The 8,214-nt window shown below is 39.4% G+C and overlaps 1 long non-coding RNA gene across 1 annotated transcript; it reads left to right on the top strand.

Moving 5' to 3' along the window:
* Positions 1-287: 287 nt before the first annotated feature.
* Positions 288-3,139, top strand: LOC309509714. The gene is made up of 3 exons (XR_014210020.1): positions 288-926; positions 1,020-1,221; positions 2,763-3,139. It is a non-coding gene; the product is annotated as an uncharacterized lncRNA (long non-coding RNA).
* The last annotated feature ends 5,075 nt before the right edge of the window (positions 3,140-8,214 follow it).

Genomic DNA, 8,214 nt, shown 5'->3' with positions numbered 1-8,214 from the left:
CCTAAAATCAGAAGGAATGTTAATAGGTTAATAACATTGATGTAGAAGCACCTAACCCTTGTTGTAAGCCTAAACTTGACATAAACTGTAAACTTGTACCTCAGATCTGATTGGAATGTTGTTCCAAGAGCAACAAAGATGATGATCTTGGTGATACTTGGTAAAATGACATTCACCAAGCCAGTCCAGTTTTTCTAACTTCCACCGACCCAATCGCGCAAAAGGTTTGACACATTATGTGCTGTATTGTGACTTTTTGAGATGATTAGTTGAGATACAACATTAAAAGTTTCTTCAAACTCAGACGTTCATTAGGAGTAGCCTAACTTTGTCAATCTTTATTTTATTTTATTGTGACCCCTCCTGAATGTAACAGAATTAACAGAGATTTAAACTGTATTTTGAGAAAAAGAAGTCAGTCTGCAAAAGTATTTTAAATCATTGAAGCTTCTCTCCATGCTATTCCAGTGCCTATTTCCTGCAGAGACATGATTGGTCATGTTTGAGTGACAGCAGTGCTGTATTCAGGAGCGATGACTATAAAACAGACTGATGTTTGGTGGATCAGGCTGTCCGTCACCCCAGGGGTCAGTCTCACAAATCAGTCATCCATCTTCCTGACCTCTGACCTCCCCGTGGATGTGGGCCTTTGTGTCAGATCGAACTGCAGGTAGAATATAATGAGTGTGTGAGGGGAGAAAGTGTCCGAGTGCTGAAGAAGATCTACTGCAGGTCAGACGAGGGATCAGCGTGGTCTGCAACAGAAACAGTCACACACAATGAGAGAGAAATATTAGCTCTCTGTCAAAACTTCTCTTAAATGACTTTCATGGTGCCACACACACTAGCCTCTATCAACAGAAGTGCTGTCTGCAATTTGCAATATCTGAAAATGGAAGAAATGGAAGGCATTTAGAGGAACCAAGGTGTGTTCATACGGTATACTTCCATACTTTAACTTAAATGGGAGACAAGCCATTTAGTTAGCGAAACTTTTTTTCCGCATTTTTGCTTTGCAGATGATGAATCAGATGGGGAAAAAAATATAGACTTGCTCTGAGGAAGGAACCTAAGCCATATCTACAATCCAGAATATTACATATCACATATAATATAGCTCTTTTGACCTGGCTACCTAGCACCCTTTCAGAATACCCTAGCAACGGCTTACCATCACACTGGCAACCACCCTTCAGTATAAATGCGTCACATTTTGCACAGGTAAGCATTCTTCACATATTCTTCAGAGAGTGTAAAAATCGAAATATTATTTACTGCTTAGACAGACAGTTTTTGACCAGTGATATCATAAAATGTTAGTCATTGATGAATATGGTATGATTATTTACCTATGTGAAAATTGAAGACTTTACCTTGAGACTTTAAATCATATTTTAATAATCTATAAATGTCAACATTAGCATGCATTTAAGAAATTGGTGCCTTTCATATTGAGTCATTTTGAATTGTACTCTCAGAATAAGCCTACAGCTATTACATTCAGTGATCAACTGCACACTGTCATTTTTAGAAGGAACACATCAGTCTCATGTCTCTGTTTGCTTACCATTTTCCCTGGAAGTTTTATGCCATTGTCTTCCTTAACTTTTTATTTTAGTCTGTACTTGTATATTTATTGAGCTTAGGGTGAGTTGATTCTGATTGTCTTGATGAGATAAGGGAGGATTGATGGGTAAATATTGTATCTCAGAGAATGTGTGTGTAATTGCTTTCGCTTTCTCAACTCACAAAATAACTTTTATTATATTGCCTGGAATGTTATCTTAGAACAAATGTCAGCTATAAGTGTAGCTAAAGTTGTTATTAATATATATTTTTTAAATCTGATTGATCAAATGACAGGTTTAATAGTCTTTGTATCCACCAAATGCCCTCAAGCTTGTGAGGCGCAGTTCATTAAACAAACATCAGCATCAACTATGTTTACTACCCATAATTAGTTGTGAAATGATGATATTATCTTTTATCCATTCTCGATGTGCATTTAATTAAGGCATACTTATGCGGGATAATCCACAATAATATATAAAGTTATATAATCAACACAATTTCCCTTTAGTTAAAGGATGTAAAAACATCTGTTCCTGAAAGAGACATTTTATTGGGTTTTGTCATTTTAACACAAAAGAGTCTTGGGACAAGTTCCTCTCCAACGTTCTGATGATTGGCAGTATATTTATAATTAACAAGAACAAATTGATTTATTTATACACTCATCACATCAGTGTTTCAAGAGAAAAACGATTGCATGAACCATTTGCAAAATATCAGCCTTTCATCATGGAAGACTTGGAAATATCAGGGGATGTAAAAAAAAATTTGATTTCAAGGCCTTTATGTAAATCAATAAAAGTAAGAATAGTTTTGGAAAAAAAATAAGTAATTTAAATTTAAAATATTTAATAAGGTTTAAAATATTTAAAATATGACTAAGTTAGAACTTCCTGTTTGTGAGTGCGATATTAAAAATATATATATTTTCAGTAATCACAAATGACAAGTCATGGAAATTCGTTGGTAAAATAGGTGTGGGAATCCTGAAATATTTCTTTAAAGATCTATTTCTCAGACATAAATTCAAATACAGGATTTGTATAGATACCAAAGAATATTGCCAGTATTTTTACATAACAGTTAGCCACATGCTGGTTAAAAGATGTGTATGCTTTTCTCCTTGTTGTAGTTTGTCACTGTGAGTCTGAATTTAATTTTATGTCATTGCTTTTGACATGCCCTTTCAGGACCAAACCTGCTGTCCAGCAGCCTTATACTACTAAGGCCAATCAGATACATTGCCTGCCTGACACATGCTCAGTGGTGCTGACAGGTGGAGTAGATTGTCATCTGGGAATGGCCCTGTTCTGATTGGATTATGAGCCGAGTGTGCTTGTGACTGATTGGATTAAAGCGAGCACTTAAAGTTGATTGGGTTACAGTGATGGATGGCCTCAAAATGTTGACAGCACCTATCTCTGTTTCAGGCACAAAGTATTCTGCCTATGTGTATGTCTAGATCACATGTAGAAAAGAACGTCAGATGTCAGACATATTAGAAAATGAGGAGATGGCATGTCTGATGTGATATTTTGAGGGACAGTACTTCTTTGCTGAACGTGGACAACAGTATTTCATGGAAATGAGATTCTCTTTGTCCCCCTCCCTCCATCTTTCACATACACTCCTACAAAGGTCATCTGTGTCCCTGCAGTTTAGAGCTGTATTGGGTGCTGCGTGATCTCAGGATCAAATCCATATTAATAGCTGTGAGGTGGTGCAGTACATTAGCCTGCAGACATTAGCCTGAGAATGATATCAGAGTTCAGTGTGTGTGTGAAGGCACTGTGAGCGAGAAAAAACAGGGCACCGCAAAACAGAGATTCTGAGTTTTTGTAACTAGAGATTGAACAATATTGTTTTTGTTATCAGATTGAATGTTTTAAGAGTCTAATAAGTGATTTGCAGGACCATTTTTTTTACTGACTCAATGATAACTAAAAAATGATTCAACTATAATGAAAATCATTTAGAATATTTTAATAATAATCATTATTGTTTATATAGCGCCATAAGTCAAGCATTTCTGTAACATCTCACGTAAGCATTAATAAATGTTATGAAAAATAGGGAAACAACATATTAAAGTATAGCCGCAAGCAGCAATTATCAGGGTTCAAGAGCTTTAAGGCCTTTAAGCCAGTGCATAAAAAGGTATTATGTGTTATTTAGCAAGCATGTAACCACTTAGATTATAGATGGAAAATACTATTTATAGCCAATACTGGCAACTTAAGGAAAGTTATAGTGCCACCTATGGTCCGATCTCCATAAAAGTTTGCATGCTTGTTTAGAATCATATGTCGCATGTGCTCACCTATTTTCGTGAAGTTCCGAGTTTTCGTTTAGGAGTTATAGGCTTTTGTATGCATTTGGCAACGCCCATTTTCTAAATGACCCTGTTATAGCTACCCAAAGGGTAAAGTTAAACTTTTGTTCAACTGTGGTTTTATCGAGGTTGAGCGAAATAACCTAGGACTAGCTTGCAAAAGTAGGTTTTTAGATAACTGCAAATATTTAATGAACGATTTGATTGACAACAGTGGTTCTTGAGGCAAAGTTGTTCAGTATGAGGAGATCTATCAAATTATATTAATATTGTGTGGATATGTGGAACACCACATGATTACAGAGGCGTAAAACTCGTTAACACCACCTAGTGGCTGATTTCTTTGATTTTCTTAGTTATGAGCAATTTCATACTTTTCACCTCTGTAGCGCCCCCGTCAGGCCGACCGGGGCGAGCCTTGGTGACGTTGTAGATGGTGTGAGTACTACCAGCCCTCAAAGTTTCAAGTCTCTACGAATTACGGTTTGGTCTGACCAATCACTTTTAGGGGACAATGCTGAGCCTTGGAAATTAACAATTACAATAGGGTTTCAGCGCTACACGCTTGAAACCCTAATCAATGAACTAGTGAACACAATTGTTTCCTGTTGAACACACAGTGGTTTAATGCTAATGGTGGCGTGTTATATAAACCTGGGGTACATTTCCTATAACTCGCTGCTTAACCACCAATGCATCAGTGGAGAAACTAACTAGCTAGTCACGACTGTTTCCCGAAAACGAAGGGAAATGGAAGGAAAAATTCTATTTTAGATGATTTTGCCTTCGCTCCCAAACTTTTATATTTTTTTCGGCTTTGCTTTCAGCCCCAAAAGCAATGAAATATAGTTTTCTCTCCAACCTCATATTTTTCCCATCACCAGTCGGTGGGATGAATGCAAAGTTTCTCTGCAAACACAAAAGTTTCATGAGTTTACACTTACAAATAATCTTATAGAGTAAAAGTGTATGCGTATTTGGCATACTGTCCGAGGGGAATTGGCCCGCACCCAGAGTTTTTCCCCTGTATCCCTGGCTGGGATAGGAACCAGTCGAGAGTGAGGAGACGGTTCTGTGGAGGCATGCAGTTTATCGGTTAAAACTGTCAAGGAACATAAATGTGTTCCTCCCAAACATTGTTAATAAATTATCATTTTATGAACGAGTGAAAAAGCGTTGAAATTTAATTTCCTCTTAGGGGCTCCAGAAATTAGAAATCATGTCATTGTGCAAAATTCAGAATTGACAAATTGGCTGAAATATGAACTTGATTTATGAATTGATTACACTCCACAGGAAGTTGAGTTGGAGTGCAAATTGGAATGACAGGAAGAGGAATTATTTATTTGCAGTTCAAACAAGTCAACAAGTTTTGGCATGATTTTTTTTAAAATTGAAAATGACATTTATTGGGGTTATTTTTATTTTTATTTTACTTCCTTATATTCAAATTTAAATTCTATTTCCTGTTTGCGACCTTGATTCAAAGCATTCTCAGTCAACTCTGAATGGTGCGGAACCCCATTCAGTGTAGATGCATGACAAAAATATTGGTCAAACCAATGAACAGTAATATCTTTTAATATTTAACACTGATATTTATGTTAATTGGAGAATTAATCCTTGTGTCCCACTGAAGGTCACAAATTACATACATTTATTATATTACAATTGTTTCTCCTTGACAGAATGTGGCATCAGAGCCCAGTGATCTCTCATGTGTCTTTGTCTAGAGATTCAGAAGAGATGTCTCACTTTGCTCAGATTCGTCATGATTCTGCAAATATTAGATTTCAATATGAACTCACTTTTTTCATCAAACTCTCCAAATTATCAGAGCTACCCTATCCTCATTCATTTTATAACTCCTACCTCTTACTTTTTTTTTTTGTCAACAACTTGTGTTTATTCTTATTTCTCCTACGGGATTTTAGTAGAAATATCTGAGACACAATTGATGCCTAATTTAGAGCTCCATTAAGTCTCTGGAGCTATGAAAGAGCAAACTCTGAGCAATACTACTGGGCAAATAATGTTAATTACTGAAGAAATATGCTGTTCAATGATCCATGAAGGTGTGGGCAAGCAACAAACTAAACAGGTTTAAAATTGAATATGAATAAACAAAACGCAATAAACTAATTAAAATAATAGGGCATGAGTGAACAAACACATTTATCAAACAATTTCTGTGAATAGCTCTGTGGAATAAGATGCTTGTATGCGTGTGGAAACACCTCTCCACAGACATCTGGACCGACTGACAAGTTAAACAGGGTTAAATTTCTCTGCATTTTGTCAGTCTGTTCCCAGATTAAAATCAACTGACTGTGTGGACAAAAGGTACAATAATCCACACCAGCATCCTTCCAACTAAGTTGGCATCTGTGCTGTTTTTGTTGATTGAAACCCCTCCATCTTTTTCTTCTTCTTCACAGACAGAAGCAGGAAAAAGCAGGTCAAAATTTAAATAGCTCAAAATAGAACATCTGGCTGGGGCTCTGTCGCTCAGCTGTGTGTAATGAAATATGGAAATGGGGGGGTTACTCTTCAAAGAGAGCTCGAGCCCCTCCGCGGCACACGGCCCCACCATGGGCTCGTGGCAGCCCCACCTCCCTGTCCGTGCTGCGGCGTGCCGAGCGTCCAGGTGCCTCTGTGCTGGCAGCGCCAGATCGTTAGTGCCTCCAGGCTGGCAGAGCCGGCAGCTGGCATCATTAAACTTCAAACCGAGCAGTGGTACCGCCGTGCCAGACCCAGACCACCCGTTTGGCCAGTGCTGCCAGCAGCTGATTAGCGCTCACCTGAACACGGTGCATGCTAACAAACTCACTGCTCATCTCAGATAGATATTGCAGAGTATTTGTGATGTTAAGGTGGCCTGAACATGTGTCATACGCTATATTTATTGACCATGATAGTCTCTGTTTCACTCTAGCTTACTATCATTGAGTCATTGACTTGGGAAATGAATCAATTTGATTCTTGAACGAATCATTCGTCTCTGTCTTTCCTTACAGATATCAAGATGTACTACTACATAAATACTTAATTTTCTGCTCGTCTTTGTTCAAAGTGTCACGTTTACAGTCCAAAGATGAAGAGGATTAATGGAAAATTTGGATTTCTCTGACCTACATGTGCAATTTAAGACTTTTGAAGGCCAAAAAATGGATAAGAAATGGCTTTAAAACCATGTCAGTGGGCATTCGATTATTTGTCAATACCTGTTCTCTCCTCATCTTCGTCTTTCTTTCTCTCTCAGTCTCCTTATCCTGCCCTATTTCTTCCCCTCCTAAAGTTGAACTTTGACTGAAAGTCTTTTTATTTTCCTCTGTGTCAGTGATGAAAGTAAACATAGGCTCAACTGATATTTATGTGCTTTATGAATCATTTTCTTAGATAAGTTAATTTACTCAAGGCTACAAGTCAGCATTGCCAATAGGAACCTTCTACAAGCTTTGGAATTTGAAAACTTGTGTTTTTAAATGTTAAAAGTAATTTTAAATAATACATCCATGCCGGAGTCATTGGTGTCCTTGCCGGAGAGGTTGGTGTCCGTGCCGGAGATGGTTTTGTCCGTGCTGGAGACGGTGGTGTCCATTCCGGAGATGTTGGTGTCCGTTCCGGAGACGGTGGGTGGTGTCTGTGCCGGATATGCTGGTGTCCGTGCCGGAGATGCTGGTGTCCGTGCCGGAGACGATGGTGTCCGTGCCAGAGACGATGGTGTCCGTGCTGGAGATGGTGGGTGGTGTCCGTGCCGGAGACGTTGGTGTCCGTGCTGGAGATGGTGGGTGGTGTCCGTGCCGGAGACGTTGGTGTCCGTTCCGGAGACTTTGGTGTTCGTGCCGGAGACGGTGGGTGGTGTCTGTGCCGGAGATGCTGGTGTCCGTGCTGGAGACGGTGGTGTCCATGCCGGAGACGTTGGTGTCCCCTCCGGAGACTTTGGTGTTCGTGCCGGAGACGGTGGTGGCCGTGCGGGAGACGGTGGTGTCCGTGCCAGAGACAGTGGGTGGTGTCCGTGCCGGAGATGGTGGTGTCCATTCCGGAGACGTTGGTGTCCGTGCTGGAGATGGTGGGTGGTGTCCGTGCCGGAGACGTGGGTGTCCATGCCGGAGACGGTGGTGTCCGTGCCGGTGTCTGTGCCGGAGACGTTGGTGTCCGTAAAATAATAGCTCCACAAATCGTGAGAGTCAATGCTTCAATGATTCATTCATAATTACAGCCTGTTGCTTTGTTACTGAATGAATGAATGACTCAATGACTCACTCATAAAGAAAGTGACTTGCCACCACCTAATGGCGGTTTTTATT

Source organism: Leuciscus leuciscus (genome assembly GCF_965113295.1).
Source record: "Leuciscus leuciscus genome assembly, chromosome: 1".
Taxonomy (NCBI): domain Eukaryota; kingdom Metazoa; phylum Chordata; class Actinopteri; order Cypriniformes; family Leuciscidae; genus Leuciscus; species Leuciscus leuciscus.
This window is presented reverse-complemented; position numbering and strand designations above follow the sequence as displayed.